General features: G+C 39.4%; 1 pseudogene; it reads left to right on the top strand.

The window, feature by feature from the left end:
- On the top strand, nucleotides 3,241-5,296 carry Gm12663 (predicted gene 12663; annotated as a pseudogene).

The raw sequence follows: 22,441 nt of genomic DNA, 5'->3' as shown, positions 1-22,441 counted from the left end.
CATTTCCTTTGCCTGTTTGATTGTGTTTCCAGAAATTCTTTAAGGGATTTTTGTGTTTCCTCTTTGAGGGCTTCTACCTGTTTACCTGTCTTCTCCTGTATTTCTTTAATGGAGTTGTTTATGTTCATCTTAAAATCCTCACTCATTGTCAAAAGAAGTGATTTTATATCCAAATCTTGCTTTTCCACTGTGATGGTATATCCAGAACTTGCTATGGTGGGAGAATTGGGTTCTGATGATGCCAAGTAACCTTGGTTTCTGTTGCTTATGTTCTTATCCCTGCCTTCCTCCATTTGATTATCTCTAGTGATACCTGTCCTTGCTATAATCTGACTGAAGCCTGTCCTTCCTGTGATCCTGGTTGCATGAGAACTCCTCAGAGTCCAGCTGTCTCTGTGATCCTGTGATTTATGGATCCTGTGATCCTGAGATCCTGGATGTATCAGAGATCCTGGGAGCCAAGCTGCCTCTGGGACCTTGAGATCCTGTTGTGACCAAGCTCCTGGGATCCTGGAATCTCCTGATCCTTTTGTGAACTTGGGCATGTTAGAGTGCCTGGGCGTGGAGCCTGCTCTGGCTGTCGTGGAACTGGTTGCAGAGTTTGTGTCCAAGGTAAATTGGCACCTGTTTTTGTTCCCTGACCATTCATCTATGTTTCCTTGTAACTTATACAGCTTTCTTAAAACACTACCTTAATTCTTTAGTCCTTATTAAATTAATTATTTGTATTGTTATGTCTTCGTTTCCTTGAGATCAGAAAACAGAAAATTCTTATTTCTGTTTGGTTGCATAACATTTTCTAATTCCTCTTTTTGTCTCTTTGTCTGAGGAAGTAACCATGTTTGGCTTTTCTTACATGAGTGTCAGAGAATTCACACCCAATTCTTTATGCTTGATCTACAGACACTAAACTGACTGTGTGAGTCTCCCAGGCCGTTTTTCATTCTTATCGAACTATACTTATTTGACATTGATATTTTATTTTCAAATTTCAAGCTTTTTCTGCAAATGGCAAATATATTGGAATGAATTCGAATGAGAACTAGGTCATAATTTAGATACTAGATCACACTGAGCCTATAGATGAGCAGCTGTCTCATTTCGAGTTTGTGATATACTTTGCTATTTTACTGTAATTTACCTTTTGTAGAATATTCTTTCAAAAATAAAGCCCTTCTTTAATTTGATAAAAACTTACTTTTTCTAAGTAGAGGGGAAGAAGGAGAAACAATTCAAAGGAAAATAATTGATATAGAGTATAAAAACCAAAGTAGGATATGTATGGCAGAACATTTAAACTATGATCTAGTTAAAACACGTGTCTATAGAAAGGTACCAGAAATGACAGTGCACAGTGAACTCATTATTAAGTTCTAATTTGCCACAAAAGAATGAAGTGACCATTAAATAAAATTGTGAAATATCCCATGTGGTCATCATTCTGACAACCTTCTCTGAACTCAGTTCTCATGAGACATCTTTGTTCTCCTTTCTGCATGTGGAACTCATTGTGACTTTGTAGGAAGTGAAGACTGTCATGTAAATCTTTATTTCCCAAGCACCAAGTATGTGCAATGTGTGCTCCTTTGCTATGTGTGAGCAAGGAAGGAAACGATGCTTCATTCTTTATAAATGAAATAAAATCAAAAGTTTCTCCATAGCAATGAGCATTGGTCCCTTGAGAAATGGCTCAATAAGATATGTTTAGTGATAAATTGGAGAAGATAAATTCTAGCAAAATCTTCTCAGAGGAGATTGTTGGCCTTGAAAATTTTCCCATTTTCACATTCACACAACCCAGAAAATGACTTATCTAACATCTTCATTGTGTCACTTTGGGACATTGAAAGAGTATAGTCTAAATGGTAGGTTCTTATTAAAGCACAAACATTCTACAAAATAAAAAGAATATTTGGACAGTACTTCTGAAAATAAATCACAAGAATTTTCTACAAATTTTCTTACTCCTTGGGATAGTTTTCTATACCTGGAAGAGCCACTCAAACAAGAAAGTTTGCCTTTTCATATGTGCAAAAGGACATGTTTAGCAAGTTAGAAGATATGATACAAAGTTAAAATTTAAGAAAAAAAGTTAGTTTCAACCCCATAGTTTCTGTAATTTATAAAAAAAAAGAGATTAATAAAGGACATACTAACAAGACCAATATGGGAAGAATAGAAACTGTCAGAGTCTGTGAAGCTTATGAATTTGCCATATTCTCATACACCCATCAAAGAAAGTTGAAGGCATCAAGTGCAGCTGGGTATGCTTATAGGTACGCTCTGATAGGTCTGGGTGTGCCTTACTGAAACCTACTCTAGGTGCTCTAAAATGCAGATGTTTGAAACATGAAATTCAGTAATATTTGTTGAACACTTACTATTTGGAAACCACTTGAAAATTTTGAGAGAAATTAAAATGATGGAAAATATTTTCATCAAGTTTTGAAGGATAAAATTAAGTAAATTACTATTAGTGATACAAGAGACATTATACTATGCATATTCATTAAATATCAAAATATTTCCCATGAATGTAAATAAAGAAAATATCTAATAAAAAAGAAATGTAAATAAAGAAAATATCTAATAAAAAAGAAATGTAAATAAAGAAAATATCTAATAAAAAAGAAATGTAAATAAAGAAAATATCTAATAAAAAAGAAATGTAAATAAAGAAAATATCTAATAAAAAAGAAATGTAAATAAAGAAAATATCTAATAATTAAAAGAAAAATAAAATAAGATAAAATATTTCCCTTGAATGCATATTCAAGAATACGTTCCAAATGAGCAGTCATATTTTAAAATGTATACTTATATCTCCATTGTAAGCTATAATTTTTAATGCATAGTAGATACTCCACAAATATTTCAAAATTAAAGAATGAATTATTGAGTGATAAAGGGGAAACAGAAATGAATTTTAAAGGATTAGAAATAATTTTTTTGGGACTGGTGAGATAGCTCATTGGGTAAGAGCACTGACTGCTCTTCCAAAGGTCCTGAGTTCAAATCTCAGCAAACAACTATCTGCAATGAGATCCGATGCCCTCTTCTGGTGTGTCTGAAGACAGCTACAGTGTACTTAAATATAACAATAAATAAATCTTTTTTTAAAAAAGAAATAATTTTATATGAAAGGATTATAAAGTTATATAGTAAATGTGGAAGAATAAACATTTCCAACGAAAAGAATAGTATCAAACATGGGAAAATGAATTTAAAGAGAGCATGAGGTTTTTCGTCCGCTGTAGCTGGTTCCGCCGCGCTCCAGGTGTTTTGTTCCGACAGAAAGTCCTGCTTCATATGCGTGAAGAATGGCACTCCCCATCATAGTGAAATGGGGTGGGCAGGAGTACTCAGTGACCACGCTCTCAGAAGATGATACTGTGCTGGATCTTAAACAGTTCCTCAAGACCCTTACGGGAGTGCTCCCAGAGCGCCAGAAGTTACTAGGGCTCAAAGTTAAAGGCAAACCTGCAGAAAATGATGTTAAGCTTGGAGCTCTCAAACTGAAACCAAATACTAAAATCATGATGATGGGAACTCGAGAGGAGAGCTTGGAAGATGTCTTATGTCCTCCTCCTGACAATGATGATGTCATCAATGATTTTGACATTGAAGATGAAGTAGTTGAAGTAGAAAATAGGGAGGAAAACCTCCTGAAGGTCTCTCGCAGAGTCAAGGAGTACAAGGTGGAGGTGCTGAACCCTCCCCGGGAGGGCAAGAAGCTCCTGGTGCTGGATGGTGACTATACACTGTTTGATCATAGGTCTTGTGCAGAGACTGGGGTAGAGTTAATGAGACCATTATCTTCATGAATTTCTAACATCTGCATATGAAGATTATGACATTGTTATTTGGTCTGCAACAAATATGAAGTGGATTGAAGCTAAAATGCAAGAGCTGGGCGTGAGCACAAATGCCAACTATAAGATTACCTTCATGCTGGACAGTGCGGCCATGATCACTGTGCACACGCCCCGGAGAGGGCTCATTGACGTGAAGCCTCTTGGTGTCATTTGGGGAAAGTTTTCTGAATTCTACAGCAAAAAGAACACCATTATGTTTGATGATATAGGAAGAAATTTTCTAATGAATCCACAAAATGGACTGAAGATAAGGCCTTTCATGAAAGCTCATCTAAACCGTGATAAAGACAAGGAACTGGTGAAGCTCACTCAGTACCTCAAGGAGATCGCTAAGCTTGATGACTTCTTGGAGCTGAATCACAAGTACTGGGAGAGGTGTCTATCAAAGAAGCAAGGACAGTAGTTAGCAGTTACACTCAGAGTTGAAGATCCTGAGGTCTGTGGACCTCTGTTTCTTTGCTAGGCATTACCACGGCTGCGCTGGACACTGAAGCAGATGCCAGCCTGCCTAGCTGTGGTCTTCCAATGCTTTGTAAACAAAGTGCTAAACAAACAAACAAACAAACAAAAAGTTCTCTTCCCTCTATGTTATTTACTCTTGAAGAATTGTTCTCTGGCATTAATTATTGAGGTGTTTCCCAAACCCTCTAAAAATGGAAAAAGGAAAGGAAAATGAAAAAAGGAGAAAAATATATCTACGATTGCCATCTTGTGACTTTGGAAATGAGTTTTGTCTTATGCTTTTCTGCTTTTGTCTCCTTGTATAATCAGCTGCCTGAGTCTGAGACCAAATCTGTCTTCAAACTAGCTAGTGCTTTCCCCCTTAAAACCAAAAGCAGCACCAAAAACCCCAGACCAGCTTCTAAGTAATGACCTGGTTTGTTATGCTGAAAACTCGCAAGAGTTGTCCTTCCTTGTCAGAGTTTCTCTCCTGCAGTCTACTCGGAAGATCCTGAAGCTGTGTTGTGTCAGTGCTCCTTAAGAATGAAGGACATCTGCATGATAAGGCTGTGCCCTACATGACAGGGACAGGACAAGCAGACTGAAATAACACAGCAGGACAAGGCCGAGTAGAAGCACTTCTGCCTAAAACTAGTCATGAGCACAGCTTACCACAGTAGTAAGAAGGCACCATCACCGACTCGACTCTCAGAAGCATGGATAGCATCTCTGCCTACTCCAGTCGGGTGTCATTGTAACTGCTAACACCGTTGCAGCAAACATCTAGCCATAAGATTAAAAATACCTGATACTTGCAATGCTTAAGCCTGCAAATATGTATGTGACTGTTGTTTTATGTTGACAGTATTGCTTTATACAGTTCTTGTATTGAAAGGAATTGCTCCTTTTAAATGAACAGGTGTACATTGTTCTTATGGGACTATTTCAGTGGTGTAAATAATAAATATCTTTTCTTAAAAAAAAAAAAAGAGAGCATGAGGTCTTTAAAATTCATATTTAATTCAGATTTTAGATAAACTGTAAGCCCTAATGAATGTTGTTTAATCATATTCTGTAATAGTAAGAGTTAAAGCAGCATTACAATCATAATAGGCTACCATGAGCATGAGACTTTGCATATTCATGAATCTTAAATAAATTCATTTCCCAAGACTAGTGAGATAGCTAAACAGGTAAAGTAGCTTGCTGTTAAGCCTGATGACTTGAGTTCCATCCTTGGGGCTCACTTTGTGGAAGGAGAGATCCAATTTCCCTAGGTTGTCTTTTGACTTCTCTTCTCTTCTCTTCTCTTCTCTTCTCTTCTCTTCTCTTCTCTTCTCTTCTCTTCTCTTCTCTTCTCTTCTCTTCTCTTCTCTTCTCTTCTCTTCTCTTCCTTCTCTTCTCTTCTCTTCTCTTCCCTTCTCTCTCTCTTTCTCTCGTTCTCTTTCTCTTCCTCTCTTTCTCACCCACAAACCCACACAAATAAATAAGTGAATGGAATTAAAATTCATCCCTCAGTATTAGGTCTAGGACCCCCAATGTATAGCATTAGTCACACATGCTCAATTCCCTCATATAAAATGATGTTATGTTTGCATATATCCTATGTATAGTCTTCCATATACTTCAAATCTGTAATATGATGTGCACTCTATGCAAACAGTTCTTATATTGTCTCAAATACTATGACAAGAGAAATCCCTCTCTATGTGTTCTAAAAAAGTGTAACCACTGGAGTCCTAACTACATAGTACATGCCACAATAACTAACATTAAAAATAACAAATACTTTTGATCCATAGATGCTTGAATTCCTGTCTGTAAAACCTTTAGATATAAAGAGCTGACCATACACTGTATTTTACATGCCCTTGTTAGCAATCAATGAAGGCATCAACCCTCAGAGCTACTTCAGTAGAACCAACTAATTTCCTTAACTTATAACCAATTTCACACATTATCCTGTAACTATATAGTTAACTCTTCCATGGAATCTTTAAGGACTGTCTTAACCGTGGGCCAAATGCCACTGAACCAAGTGTATCTGAGGTCACTAGTGTTGGTAGAAACTGGTTTCTTCTGTTCTGTTCAATGCTAATTCCACAAACACAGGACTTCCCTCAGAAGCCACTTAGTAGCTTTGCTTTGTAAGCACTTCAGACTTTATGAAGACTCTTTCCTCTGTGCAGATGTAAAATATAGACAATATAATGAAACCACCTTCATTTCTATGATTCTATGTTCAATTTTCCACTTGGGAAACCAAGACTTCAGCTCAGGAAGAAAAATGGCATTGTAATCCAAGGACAGGATGACCTCAAATATGGGATGATTTTGCAACATCCTCGGCACAAAATCTCTGGCTTTCGTATTCCTTTGTCTTCTTTGGACATACCAGTAATACCCTGATGGTTATGCATTCTATCTGAGTTTTGTCCTGCCTTTGTTTCTGTGGAGGGGGCAGGTGGGGTTTCTGCTAATGACTAGCTTATAATATTTTGTTAGCTGATTTGAAACAAAACTGTTAATGTCAAGATTTCTCTTCAAATGGTGAACTACTTGTACTTTTAATTCAATCTGTGGTTGCTTAACTTTGGTATATAAGTTAACATGAAAATAAGCATTATGAAGAATAAAGTTAGACAATCTAATCAATTGTTTAAAAGCAGGTACATTTAGATTATTAAAATCAAACAGTTATGGTTGATAATATAGACAAAATCATATAAAAGCCTCCTCCAAACTTACTCCAATATAAATAAGTTATGTTCATTTTGATCACTAATTTTGCAAAATGGACATTTTTTGGTTTTATGTAGAGTTAGTAATATTTCCCACTAATCAAAAGAGTAAAATCAGAAAGCATTAAAAATAAGAATGCAATCTTTCCTTACATATCATCACTGATATATATTTTGTCTTCCCAAATAACACTAATGTGTATTTTTCTCCTTAGTGAAACACTTATACTCATTTATAGAAGAAAATACCAGTATAGCGACAGACAAGTAGACCAATGGAATAGAATTGAAGACCCAGAAATGAACCCACACACCTATGGTTACTTGATCTTTGAAAAGGGAGCTAAAACCATCCAGTGGAAAAAAGACAGCATTTTCAACAAATGGTGCTGGTACAACTGGCGGTTATCATGTAGAAGAATGCGAAATTGATCCATTCCTATCTCCTTGTATTAAGGCCAAATCTAAGTGGATTAAGGAACTCCACATAAAACTAGAGACAGTGAAACTTATAGAGGAGAAAGTGGGGAAAAGCCTCGAAGATATGGGCACAGGGGAAAAAATCCTGAATAGAACAGCAATGGCTTGTGCTGTAAGATTGAGAATCGACAAATGGGACCTCATAAAATTGCAAAGCTTCTGCAAGGCAAAAGACACCGTCAATAAGACAAAAAGGCCACCAACAGATTGGGAAAGGATCTTTACCTATCCTAAATCAGATAGGGGACTAATATTCAATATATATAAAGAACTCAAGAAGGTGGACTCCAGAAAATTAAATAACCCCATTAAAAAATGGGGCTCAGAGCTAAACAAAGAATTCTCACCTGAGGAATACCGAACAGCTGAGAAGCACCTAAAAAATGTTCAGCATCCTTAATCATCAGGGAAATGCAAATCAAAACAACCCTGAGATTCCACCTCACACCAGTCAGAATGGCTAAGATCAAAAAATTCAGGTGACCGCAGATGCTGGTGAGGATGTGGAGAAAGAGGAACACTCTTCCATCGTTGGTGGGATTGCAAGCTTGTACAACCACTCTGGAAATCAGTCTGGCAGTTCCTCAGAAAATTGAACATAGTACTACCGGAGCATCCCGCAATACCTCTGCAATACCTCTCCTGGGCATGTATCCAGAAGATGTTCCAACCGGTAAGAAGGACACATGCTCCACTATGTTCATAGCAGCCTTATTCATAATAGCCAGAAGCTGGAAAGAACCCAGATGCCCCTCAACAGAGGAATGGATACAGAAAATGTGGTACATTTACAAAATAGAGTACTACTCAGCTATTAAAAAGAATGAATTCTAGTCAAATGGATGGACCTGGAGGGCATCATCCAGAGTGAGGTAACCCAATCACAAAAGAACTCACACAATATGTACTCACTAATAAGTGGATATTAGCCCAGATACTTAGAATACCCAAGATATAAGATACAATTTGCAAAACACATGAAACTCAAGAAAAACAAAGACCAAAGTGTGGACACTTTGCCCCTTCTTAGAATTGGGAACAAAACACCCATGGAAGGAGTTTCAGAGACAAAGTTTGGAGCTGAGACGAAAGGATGGACCATCTAGAGACTGCCATATCTGTGGATCCATCCCATAATCAGCCTCCAAACGCTGACACCATTGCATACACTAGCAAGATTTTGCTGAAAGGACCCTGATATGGCTGTCTCTTGTGAGACTATGCCGGGGCCTAGCAAACACAGAAGTGGATGCTCACAGTCAGCTATTGGATGGACCACAGGGCCCCCAATGGAGGAGCTAGAGAAAGTACCCAAGGAGCTAAATGGGTCTGCAACCCTATAGGTGGAACAACATTATGAACTAACCAGTACCCCCCAGAGTGCATGACTCTAGCTGCATATTTATCAGAAGATGGATTAGTTGGCCTTCACTGGAAAGAGAGGCCCATTGGTCGTGCAAACTTTATATGCCTCAGTACAGGGGATCGCCAGGGCCAAGAAGTGGGAGTGGGTGGGTGGGGGAGTGGGTGGGGGAGCGTGTGGGGGACTTTTGGGATAGCATTGGAGATGTAAATGAAATAAATACCTAATAAAAATGTATTATAATAAAAAAATAAAAAAAGAAAAGAAAATACCAACGTCTCACCTCTTTGCTCTGATATCTGCTCTGCAATGTTGGTGATTTGTTAACTTTAAGATAATGTTTTCCCTAACATTCTCCTCTAAGATAGCATTCAGTCTCCAGTTATATATTGATTTAAATTGTGTGTCTCTGCCCTCATTTAATCTATAGCTCATATAAGGGTGTCCACCCACAACTGGTGTGAGCTCATGAATGTAATAGCCATATCCTGAGCAGAACACAGCATCTCACAGTGCTCTATTCTATCTTCCAGCTCTTATATTTGGTCTACTTCCTCTTTCACCATGCTTCCTGTCGTGTGTGTGTGTGTGTGTGTGTGTGTGTATGTATGGTTGACAGATATGATTATAGGCTAAACATTCAGTCTCTTAGTCCTAGCACTTTAACCCATTATGCACCTCTGCAAGGACTGTCCCCTGCAAAGAGAAGTTTCTGTAATCAAATGTCAGAACAACTGAGGTCTATTGGTACTATCTTATTCATGGTTTCTAGTTCTGTGGTGAAGCACCATGCCTGGAACCAAATTGTGGAGGAAAAAGTTCATTTGCCTTACACTTATGCATCATAGTTCATCAATAAAGGAAGTCAGGACAGGAACTCATAGGGGGCAGGGACCTGGAGGCAGAAGGCCATAGATGTGCAGTGCTTACTGGCTTGCTCCTCATGACTTGCTCAGTCTGCTTTCTTGTAGAATCCAGGACCATCACCAGACCAAGGACAGAAGCACCTAAAACTGGCTATCACTAATTAAGAAAATGTCTTAAATCCAGAGCTTACAGAGGCCTTTTCTCATTTGAGGTTCTCTTCTTTCAGATAACACTACCTCGTGCCAAGTTGACATAAAACTAGTTAGTACAGGTATAAACCTAAGGCATTTTGGAATCGTTTATGAAGTGCTGGGTGGAAGCTTACCATTTCACAACCCAATTAAAAAATAAAGTTTGAGAGCTAGTAGAATACATGTGATCTGGAAGAAGGGAAATAATGGGTTTTGAAGTCACTGAGGAGGGGATTGGGGTGGTAGAGGGAGCAGTGAGTGGGCTAAGGGGAATGTATATTTTAAATATATGTATATTTTGTATATCTGAAACACTTTATAAAGTTTGAGAAATGAACTCAAATATACAGGAATTTGTTTAAACACACACATAGGGGCGGAGGCTGAACTGGTACAAACAAACACAGACTGGAAGCAGAGTCACAAGCAGGTTAGTGGGAACAAGAGGGACAGGAGTTAAGAACCCTTTCAAACACTTGGAGTGTGCTAAAGTCCCTGCTTAACATCTGGAGATTGCTGGCTTGGGTTGTTTAAATTAACAAAGCCTATGTCAGAGGAAAGCACTATCACACAGCAAACATTGCTGAGCAGGTGTTAAAATTCTGCATGAACATATGTGAGTTCCCCCACTGTTTTTGCAGCTTTCTGTTTTAGTTGAATTATTACCTCTGTGAATTCAAAACTGTGAATGAAAGTGATAGAGCAAGTGACAGAGAGCGCACTCTCAAGCTCCCGGGTCTGTTTCCTGGGCTGTGGCTGAGGAGTGAATAGTTAACTCTCTAGCAAAGGGCTCCTCTCTCCCCCACACAGTTATTATCAAGAGTTTTTAGGGGAAGACAGTTTGTACCTTTCTTACAAAAACAATAAAATCTGATTTTCTTTTTTAAACATGGTTTTCTGAGTCATAATATAGTGGTGAAATAGAGTGGAAATTCTCCCTTATTTTTGTATTGCTCTTTTGCTACCAACTACCCATGACAGTTTCATCGACTGTAGTCCTTTGCACTTGCACTTGGCTTACATGAACTACTTGTTACAAAACAATCTTTATTCGTTTTCACATTCTTATACACAGCTCTTATGACTCTTGTTCATGCATACTTCAATCTCCCTTTGTGAGTGTTTACTGAGGGGTGTGGGAAATACATCATTTTAACACCTTACTTTTTAAACTTAGCATATCATAAGCATATGTGTGAATTTTAAAGGAGTGCTCATGTTGTATTGATCAAACATGGCCAGCGAAGCTCTCCCAGCTTCAGTCACACCAAATCCCCCCTTGTCTGTCCTTGAAAAGGGAAGATTTAAATTCTTCTGAAATGTTTCCAAGGGCTGAGACAACGCCACTGTGTGCTGATGGGTGGTTTTGTTCTCCTTCTATCTCTCTCGGTTAAATAAGAAATCAGATTCAGAGCCAAGTTCAAGGCATTCATTGCGTGGTGTGTAGCCGTTGCTTTGTCAGCTTCGGAAGCACCTCCCCCATTTTGGTGTGGGACAGTGGGCACTGTATGGAGCTCAGAAGAGAGCAGGTCCTTGCTGACAGCTCCCTCTGGTCCACTCTCATTGCCAAGTCCGTCTGTGCTCCTTTTGAGTCAGAACAAGGACTGTGGTGCAGCTGCTTACACTGTTGTATCAGATCTGAAGGGAGGGCACCATAGTGATGGGAGGTGGCTGCCAGAGAACCTGCAGGGTGAAATCCCTGTATGAAAGGACAGGAAAGTGACAGTAGCAAGTGAGTGCCCAAATACTCATTAGGTAGAAAACGGAGTGTGCTGCTGATCAATACAAAGAGAGAGAGAGAGAGAATGTAGATTAGTTACCTCTGAGTGACTAGACAAATGGTATTAAATCAACCAGTAATTACTATTTCTCATTATTTTCATCACATTCTGTGGGGAACTGGGGAGAAGGCATTGAGGAGGGATATCAGAGTGGCTTGCTTCCAGGCCTGAAGACCCCATGCCAATCCCTAGAATCCCCATGGGAGAAGAACCAATTCAGTAAGTTGTCTCAAGACCTCCTCAGGAAACCCATATGAACATGTGTGCACATATACATGTATTTGTGTATGCACACATGTGAATATACACGTAAATGTAAGGTAAATAAATGATAAAAGAATTGTAAAGCATTGTAAGGATAATAAACAAACATCTCTTCCAGGATGATAAGAAAAAGACAATGAAGAGAGAAGTGTTTTGATTGACAGATCACCAATCCATAATTGTGAGCTTTCACAATTGTCATATTGGAAGAAAAGCTGATCTCCATATGTTTTAGTGTTATTGTATGATAAGATTCCTGAGTCACACAGTTGGGAGTTTTCTGTAAGCCCCACATAGTTATCTGAAAATTAAATAAGGAAAAATGATCTATCTTTATTAGTTGCTTGCTGGTTGCTACAAAGAAATATTCTAGCAAAAGCAACTCCTCTTAGTTGCAGTTTCTATTGTTGTGTTTAAACACCACAGCCAAAGCCCCTTGGGAAGGAAAGGACTTATTTCCTTCTACAACTGTAAGGTTTTACTCTATCACTGAGGCAAGTCAGGACAAGAACTCAAAGTAGGAACCTGGAGGCTGGAAGTGAAGCAGGAGCCATGGAGAAAGACTGCTAACTGGTTTGCTACTCCTTGTTTTCTCACTTTGCATTCTTATATGTTCATATTTCGGTGGTTTCATTTACATCTAGGCTGGGTCTCCCCTATATGGTATTCCCTCAAAAGTATGTCCAGGGGCAACCATCCAAGATTATTCCCAGTATTTGTACCTGGAGGCTTGACTCCTGAGGATGCCAGATCCTGAGAAGTTTCCAATATTAAGCCATCATACTCTTGTTCTGGATAAATGCATTGCTATTATTAATATCTACTTAAGTCACAATTTTACCTCTGATTATTTCTAATGATCAAAGAATTTTGTGCTCAGAACAAAGCCTGGGAAATAATTAAAACTATAAAAATGAAAATACAAATATCTACTATATGTCTAACCAATATCTGGAACATTTTTCCAAGAGTTTAATTAATTTATTTTTTTAGAGTAGCTTAATTCATGGTGTGGCTTTAATTTTTTCTTTTGATTCTTATTTGATTTTTATTTATTCTTTCAAAGTGTAATTTTTTATTTTATCATATATTTTCTGTATTTACATTTCAAATGTTATCACCTTTCCAGGTTTCCCCTCAAGAAACACCCTATCCTATCCCACCCATTCCTACTTTTATGAGTGTGATCCCCTACCCACCCACCAATGCCCACCTCCCCACCTTGGCATTCCCCTACACTGGAGTATCAGGCCTTCACAGGACCAAGGTCCTCTCCTCCATTGATGCCCTACAAGATCATCCTCTGATACATATGTGGCTGGAGCCATGGTTCTCTCCATGTGTACTCTTTGGTTGGTATTTTAGTCATTGGCAGCTCTGGTGGCGGGGGGGGGGGGGGGTGGGGGTGGGGCTGGTTGGTTGATATTGTTATTCTTCCTATGGAGTTGCAAACCCATTCAACTCCTTCAGTCCTTTCTCTAACTCCTCCATTTGGGTACCCTGTGCTCACTCCAATGGTTGGCTGCAAGCATCTACTTCTGTATTTGTCAGGCTCTGGCAGAGACAGCTTAAACACAACTCAGGAGACAGCTATATAAAGCTCCTATCAGGAACCACTTTGTGGCATCCACAATAGTGTCTGGGTTTGATGACTGTATATGGGATGGATCTCCAGGTGGGGCAGTTTCCTTCAGTCTCTGCTTCGCACTTTGTCTCCCTATTTCCTCCTCAGAGTATTTTGTTCCTCCTTCTAAGAAGGATCAAAGTATCCTTTGACTTTGGTCTTCCTTCTTCTTGAACTTCATGTGGTTTGTGAATTTTTATCTTGGGTACTCCGAGCTTTGGGAGCTAATATCCACTTATCAGTGAGTGCATACCATGTGTGTTCTCTTGTGATTGAATTACCTTACTCAGGATGATATTTTCTAGTTCCATCCATTTGCCTAAGAATTTCGGGAAGTCATTGTTTTTAATATCTGAGTAGTACTCCATTGTGTAAATATACCACATTTTCTGTATCCATTCTTCTGTTGAAGGACATATGGGTTCTTTCCAGCTTCTGGCTATTATCAATAAGGCTTCTATGAACATAGTAGAGCATGTGTCCTTGTTAAGTGTTGGAGAATCTTTTGGGTATATGGCAAGAAGTGGTGTAGCTGGGTCTTTAGGTAATACTATGTCCAATTTTCTGTCTTGCTTATGCACTGTGATTCAACTATGACCACACAAGGAATCTAAAATATTTTCCTGATTAGAAGTAATTCTAAGTTGAACACATACAAATTTTATGCTTGGCTATATTTTGGATTCTTTCCTTAATATAAGTCACCTAGAATTGGAAACATTCTATCATATGAAAAACTGTGTGCCTACTAATATCATTAAAATTCCTTTCTGAAAGATGTCCAACTCCAGTGGTCAGCATTGAAGAGGCCAATAACCTGCTTCTTACCCTCATTTCTTTCATATTTGCTAAGTTAACATTTTTAAACATCACATTTTTCCTATTGGAATTTTGCAAGGAACTTGATAGCTTCATATTGTACTAACCATTTATAATTAATTTTATGCTACTGGCTTATGCCTTTTGTTTAAGAGATGGCTTTGCATTTGTGATATGTGTGGATAAATAACTTCTATAAAATATATCACTGACAGAAGCTGGAAAACATGGAAAAGTCTCTAAATATATCATCTGAGAGTTGATAACTCAAATCAACATTAAGATAGGATGGGAGTAGTTAGCCAGGATCACCCTGGAGGTTAGAGATCTTCATTTTTTTTTTTTCAGAATAATTGCCAGTTGCAGAAGACAGAGAAGCTGTGCTGAGATATAAGCTGCTTGCAGGAGAGAACTGAAGATGACAAAGAGGAAAGGTGATTGTAGTGACCTGAACATTCTTTGAATTAGCACCAAGGAAGCTTTTCCCAAATGCAAGCTCCATAGAGAAGCTCTGGTTTAGTGTATATACAGGAGATTGCATATATATTGAGCTTCTTCCTTTTCATCTCTATTGGTCATTCCTTCATCAACAAGATTTAAAGTGCTGTCTATTTGCAAGTTTCAGGCAAGAAATAAATTCTTAAAAATCCTACTCCAGAATTATACTAAGGGAATATGTGCTCATTTGAGTTCTCTTTGTGGATTCTTAATTTTAATATGATCAGGTCATAGAGGCTAATGTGTCTTTTCTCTGATGTACGTGGCTGAATCCAAATTAGAGGTTTCTCCAAGAGCAACTTACAGAAGATAGTTTCTTTTGGCTAACACTTCTGGAGGAGAAGGCCTTCGTGGTGGGAGAGGTGTGGGAACACATGACCCAAGCAGAATGTTCACAGATTACATCTTTAAGTGGGAAATGAAGCAAAGCAAATAAGAAAGCTAGCAAGCTACAAATGAGGTGAGTCAGGTATAAAGGCTCAGTATCCTCCTTCCCCACCATGACTGCTTCCCCTGCCAGGTTCCATCTAAAGGACCCATGACCTTCTTAAACAGTGCCACCAACTGGAGACCCAGTGTTCTGTTAAATGAGGTGATGGGGACTATTTCTCACTCAGAGCATCATGAGACATTTTGGGAAACTCTTCATCATTACTTTTGATTATCCTTCCTGTAGTGCTTCCCTCTTTTCTGCTGACAACATCAATTCTACGTGCTAGAGACTGGTATTGCCTCACAGCTCTTGGATGCTCCATGTTTTTCTCTCAGTGTTTGAGTTTTGTTTTCACTGTAATAATTTCTGTTATCTTAATTTCTTCACTGAGGTTTCCTTCTATTGTGCCTGGTCTGCTAACAAGCCTATTAAAAGATTTCTTCATTTCTGATATTTCACACATGCATTTTTACATTCATTATTTTCATTCAAAACTGTCTTAACTTATACTTGTCTGCTGAAATCCCCCATCTTTCTTCTTTGTTATTTAACTTTTCTGTTAAGATATTTTAGCATATATAATCCATAGTCATTTGAAAGTCCTAGCTGATCATTTCAACATCTGGATACTTTGCAGTTCTAGACTGTCTATTTCTGTCTTTTTTAATGATAGGTTCTTTCATTTAGTTTGTTTAATAATTTTTAATTTATAGTATTGTGTATAGAAGAGTAAATTTCAAAGTAAATTGTATTCATTATACAAATGAAATTACATGTGTTAACCATTATATGCACACAGGCATTCATGGTTATTTCACTGTTACAAAGAGAGGTGAGGTAATGCAAAGTAAGAATCTATGGCATTAAAGATGGTACTGCAGAGGCTTGAGTGTTGGCTCAGCAGTGAACACATTTGCTCCATTTAGAATAGATTGGGATTTGATTCTAAGTACCAACACAGTGGCTTACAACTGTTTATAATTCCAATCCCAAAAATTCTATGCCCTCTTCTAGTCTCCACAAGCACCAGACACACATGTAGTATACATACATACATGCAGGGAAGCACTCAAACATATAAAATAAAACACTGGTAATGCACAAGCCATTGGTGTTCTGTTCAGGAATCTTTCCCCTGTGCCCATATCTTCCAGGCTCTTCCCCACTTTCTCCTGTATACGTTTCAGTGTCTCTGGTTTTATGTGGAGTTCTTTGGTCCACTTAGACCTGAGCTTTGTACAAGGAGATGAGAATAGATCAATTCACATTCTTCTATATGTTAACCTCCAGTTGAGCCAGGACCATTTGTTGAAAATGCTGTCTTTTTTCCACTAGATGGTTTTAACTCCCTTGTCAAATATCAAGTAACCATAGGTGTGTGGGTTCATTTCTGGGTCTTCAATTCTATTCCATTGATCTACCTGTCTGTCGGTGTACCAATGCCATGCAGTTTTTATTACAATTACTCTGTAGGTCTGCTTTAGGTCAGGCATGGTGATTCCATCAGAGGTTCTTTTATTGTTGAGAATAGTTTTTGCTATCCTGGGTTGTTTGTTATTCCAGATGAGTTTGCAAATTGCCCTTTCTAACTCAGTGAAGAATTGAGTTGGAATTTTGATGGGGATTGCATTGAATCTGTAGATTGCTTTTGGCAAGATAGCCATTTTTATTATATCAATCCTGCCAATCCATGAGCATGGGAGATCTTTCCATCTTCTGAGATCTTCTTTGATTTCTTCCTTCAGAGACTTGAAGTTCTTATCATACAGGTCTTTCACTTCATTAGTTAGACTCACACTAAGGTATTTTATATTATTTGTGACTATTGTGAAGGGTGTTGTTTCCCTTGTGCTGTAAGATTGAGAATCGACGATTGGGATCTCATGAAATTGCAAAGCTTCTGTAAGGCAAAAGACACTGTCAATAAGACAAAAAGGCTACCAACAGATTTGGAAAGGATCTTTACCAATCCTAAATCAGATAGGGGACTAATATCCTATATATATAAAGAACTCAAGAAGATTTACTCCAGAAAATAAAATAACCCCATTAAAAACTGGTGTACAGAACTAAACAAAGAATTCTCAACTGAGGAATACTGAATGGCTGAGAAGCACCTGAAAAAAATGTTCAACATCCTTAATCATCAGGGAAATGCAAATCAAAACAACCCTGAGATTCTACCTCACACCAGTCAGAATGGCTAAGATCAAAAATTCAGGTGACAGCAGATGCTGGTGAGGATGTGGAGAAAGCAGAACACTACTCCACTTTTGGTGGGATTGAAAGCTTGTACAACCACTCTAGAAATCAGTCTGTTGGTTCCCCAGAAAGCTGGACATAGTACTACTGGAAGATCCAGCAATACCTCTCTTGGGCATATACCCAGAAGATACTCCAACTTGTACTAAGGACACATGCTCCATTATGTTCATAACAGCCTTATTTATAATAGCCAGAAGCTGGAAAGAACCCAGATGTCCCTCAACAGAAGAATGGATACAGAAAATGTGGTACATTTACACAATGGAGTACTACTCAGCAATTAAAAACAATGAATTTATGAAATTCTTAAGCAAATGGATAGGTCTGGAGGATATCATCCTGAGTGAGGTAACCCAATCACAAAAGAACACACATGATATACACTCACTAATAAGCGGATATTAGCCCAGAAACTTAGACTATCCAAGATACAATTTGGAAAACACATGAAACTCAAGAAAAAGGAAGACCAACGAGTCGATACTTTGTTCCTTCTTAGAATGGGGAACAAAATACCCATGGAAGGAGCTAGAGAGACAAATTTCAGAGCTGAGATGGAAGAAAGGACCATCCAGAGACCGCCCCACCCAGGAATCCATCCTATATACAACCACCAAACCCAGACACTTGTGCATATGCCAGCAAGATTTTGCTGACAGGACCCTGATATAGCTATTTCTTGTTAGGCTATGTCGGTGCCTGGCAAATTCAGAAGTGGATGCTCACAGTCATCTATTCGATGAAACACGGGGCCCCAAATAAAGGAGCTAGAGAAAGTACCCAAGGAGCTAAAGGGGTCTGCAACCATATAGGAGGATCAACAATATGAATTAACCAATGTGTCTCTAGTTGCATATGTAGCAGAGGATGGCATAGTTGGCCATTAATGGGAGGAGAGGCCCTTGGTCTTGCAAAGATCATATGCCCAGTACAGGGGAATGCTAGGGCCAGGCAATGGGAGTAGGTGGGTTGGAGAGCAGGGCATGGGGAGGGTTTCGGGGACTTTTGGGATAGCATTTGAAATGTAAATGAAGAAAATATCTAATAAAAAATTTGGTAATGCAATAGTATTTTTTCATTCATTCAGAGGAAACCTTGCAATTGGTGACATTGGGCATAGACATGGGAGATGGTACTTCTAAAAAAAATGGTGCAGAATGAAAATGTTACACAACATTTGTTATATGTAGAATCTAAGGAAGTTAGTATCATGAAAGTTGAAAGTAGGATGGTGTTGATGAGAGACTAGATGCAGTGGATTGTGTAATATCGGGACAGTGAGTACAGCAGTAAGTCATTAGAAGATGAGGTTTAATACTATGTAAGTTTAGCAGTTTTCCCCTAGGGCTAATGAACTATCTATCCATGTGTGCTTGGCTCTGACAAAGGGGACTAAGAAGAGACCAGCATTGTGGAGATGTAACTTTCTGGAAAGTGTTTCCTGGGAGTAAGCACATAGAAGCTGTGTTCTTAACGAGGCCTAGGTTGTACCTTACAATGAGAGCTGAACTTGGTAGTGTAGGTGGTACTGGTTTTGAAAGCATTAAAGGATCATGGAGAACAGCTGAGGCTTGGCACTGTGAAGGACAAGAAGACGTCACTGATGAAGAAGGTACAGCCTCAGTAGCAGTTGAGGACCCAGGACTGAAAGGGTCATGGAGAGAAGTTGAGGCAAAGAGAACCTACAAGAGGCTTTTAGGGAAATTGCAGCACAGTTATAGCGCAGAGGCCAGCATTTTGGAGGTGCTAGTACCATGGGATGATCAACAAGAGCAGAATCAGCCTTGGAGTGGAGTGTGTCCAAGCTCAGAAGACAATGTGTGCTGCACAGGGTGGAGCTGGAGAAGTGAAGCAAACCCTTTGCCAAAGTCCAGAAGATCTTGAGTGGATCCCAGGCATTGGACATTGAGTGATTTACACTGTTGGAGTTTTGGTTTTGATTGTGACTGTGCCCTGGTTCTTCCTTGTTGAAATGAGAAAGTATTTAACTTAATTTGGATTTTAACAAAAGCCCACAGTTGAAAGATTTTGAACTTTTAAAGGAGATTTTAGATTTTTATAAAAAGACAAGATATTTGAAAGGGACTGAACTTTTAATGTGTTTGAATTTGTAGATACTGTGGGACTATTAAAACCTACTTAAGTTTTTAATATGAAGTATTCTGGTTGAATAAGAAAAGAAAGATTGCAGCTTAGTGGAGATGTGTTTGTGTGTCAAGATGACAAAAGGCCAATTGTGCTGGCTAGTTTATGTCAATTTGATACAAGCTAAAGTCATCTGAAAAGAGGGAATCAATTAAGAAAATACCTCCATAAGAGGCCTGTAAGGCATTTCCTTAATTAGTGATTGATAAGAGAGGACCCAGTCCATTGTGGATGCTGCCATCCCTGGCCTGATGATCTTGGCTTCAGTAAGAAGGCAGGCTGTACATGATATAAGAAGCAAGCCAGTAAGCAGCACCTCTCCATGGCCTCTGAATCAGATATTACCTCCAGGTTCCTGCCCAGTTTGAGTTCCTATGCTGACTTCCTCCCATGATGAATAATGCTGTGGAAGTGTAAACCAAATAAACCCTTTCCTTTCCAAGTTGTTTTGGTCATGGTGTTTCATTGCTGGAATAAAAACCCAAACTAAGACAATATGCATGGAGTGAAATCATTAAAAACCAAACCTAGAGTGTGAGGTTTGTCAACAACGGAGGAGTAGCTGTGTCTTTATAGACCAAGATATGGATGTTTGTTGAAACCATTGCCTTAAAGGAATCGCTGTTCCTTTTATTAAAAACTGGAGAAACCATCTACATAGACAAATCCAGAAGAAGTGTACTTCAAAGGTACAATTTTAAATAACATGTTCAAGGTAAAGAAGTGGAATCTGATCTACTGGGTGTTGACATACCATGAAAACTTGCTGTATGATCAGAAAAACAGAGACTTAGATGCCAGGGGCACAGCCAAAGCCTTGGTTTCACAGCAGAGCCTGATGGAAGACAGTTGCTCATGTGGTACCCACTGTCCTGCCCCTGGTATTATGCCTGTCACCTCACCTTCAAGTTGTAGAGAAAATCTCTGGTTCCATTTCTCTCTCACTCACCAGAGAGTGTTCGAGTTCTTGGGCACTGCAGCCACTATAACTGCTACCTTGCCCATGGGGCCCATAGTCTAAGAGTATTTGGAAAGAAAAGTTTCACCTTACTAGAGACATAACCCAGCCCCAGTTAATGAAGTATGAAACAGCTAACAGGATACATGAGAAGAAAGTCTTCCAGCCCTGACACCATCTCTATCTTTGGCTGAGGTCACACTCTTGGGCAGGAAGAGCCACCATGGCAGCAGAGAGAAGTTTATAAAACTGCTGCTGCCACCATATCTGCACAGATCCCTCTCAGTGGACCTTGTACCTTATCTCATCTTTCTATGTTGATAAGAATGGATGGGTGGGCCACTAGGGTGCTCCCATCCTGTTACAGCCTCTCTGGGAAGCATCTGAGCCCACCAGTGTCTAGACAGAGGACATATGACTCAGCTTCTCAACACCACTGAAGCTCAAGTAAAAGAGATAACCTATTAGTAACATAACTAACCCCAACAGTGCTTGACAAAACCTCCATCATATCATAGGGGCACCACTCCTATTGTAGGAATAGCCTGATGCCATGTATCTCATATACTATCTACACTGGACCTCTGGACTGTTTTGACTTTTGCATGGCCTTCATTGACAGTGGGTCTCGCTGACGCTGTGCACAAACTCATTAACTGCAGAGCTAAGGAGGCTACATGAAAACATTTGCCATGGTGACCAGCTATAAACAAACACAAAATTGCATGACAACTAACAGCTCTGAAAGGAGAGAATGCTGCATACTAAGAAGGGTGCATTCTGTGGGTGCACAAATCAGGAGACAGGCCATGCCCCAAAGATCATAATTATATAGTAACTTACTCTGAACACATTACAAGGCTGAATTTCTTGCTGAAGAACTCAGAGTGATTACTGATCTCCAGGAAAAGAGGGATCAATATTTAAGTGGGAAAACAATACCGCAAATGAATGAGAACACAGCAATGAGATTCTAGGTCTGTGGGTCCCTCGTCTGCTCCACCTTAGGGCACGGCCGCTTGGGGAGTTTGATTGCATTTGCCCACATCACTACTGGGGAAGGCTGTGCTGGGCCATAGGGAAGCTTCAGGACACCGCTAGGGAGTGGGAAAGCCAGAGCTGGCTCAGGCATCCACAGGCATATGACATGGCCAGAGCCATGAAGTTCTCAGACTCTTGGACAGCCAAGCACTATTGGGAACCGTAGAAATGCTGAGAATGAAATCTGGAACCGTGAGCCGGGTTTAGCCCAGGGCCAGGGGGAAAGGGGAGCAACGGCTGGTCCCATGGTGATTTTCCTTGGTTTGACTGCAGCAGGCTACGTGGTGATCATGGCTAGGAGTGCAGAGAGGCCTTCTACAGGAGATTAGACAGCAGTTCTATAGGCAAAGGCCTTCTCCAAGGCTCCCCCACGGCAGGTCCCAAATGAAAAGAGACAGTCTGTGGCTCCAAACCATTTATTGCCATGACCAGAAGTGGATGTATAAAACTAGACCCCACTTCTCAGGGTGGGCCTGAGATTAAATACCTGTTGCAGGAAGGAATGTCTAGGAAGAGAAGCTTATTAGCTATGCTCTTCAGGCCTCTAGGTAACTCATGGGAATCTCTGACTTTAGCCTATCTGACCAGTCTCTTTTCCTATAGTCTTGGTCTGAGATGTTAGGGATGCCTAATCTACATGTGGTAGGGATGGTCT

Source organism: Mus musculus, chromosome 11, assembly GCF_000001635.26.
Source record: "Mus musculus strain C57BL/6J chromosome 11, GRCm38.p6 C57BL/6J".
NCBI classification, from domain to species: Eukaryota; Metazoa; Chordata; class Mammalia; order Rodentia; family Muridae; genus Mus; species Mus musculus.
This window is presented reverse-complemented; position numbering and strand designations above follow the sequence as displayed.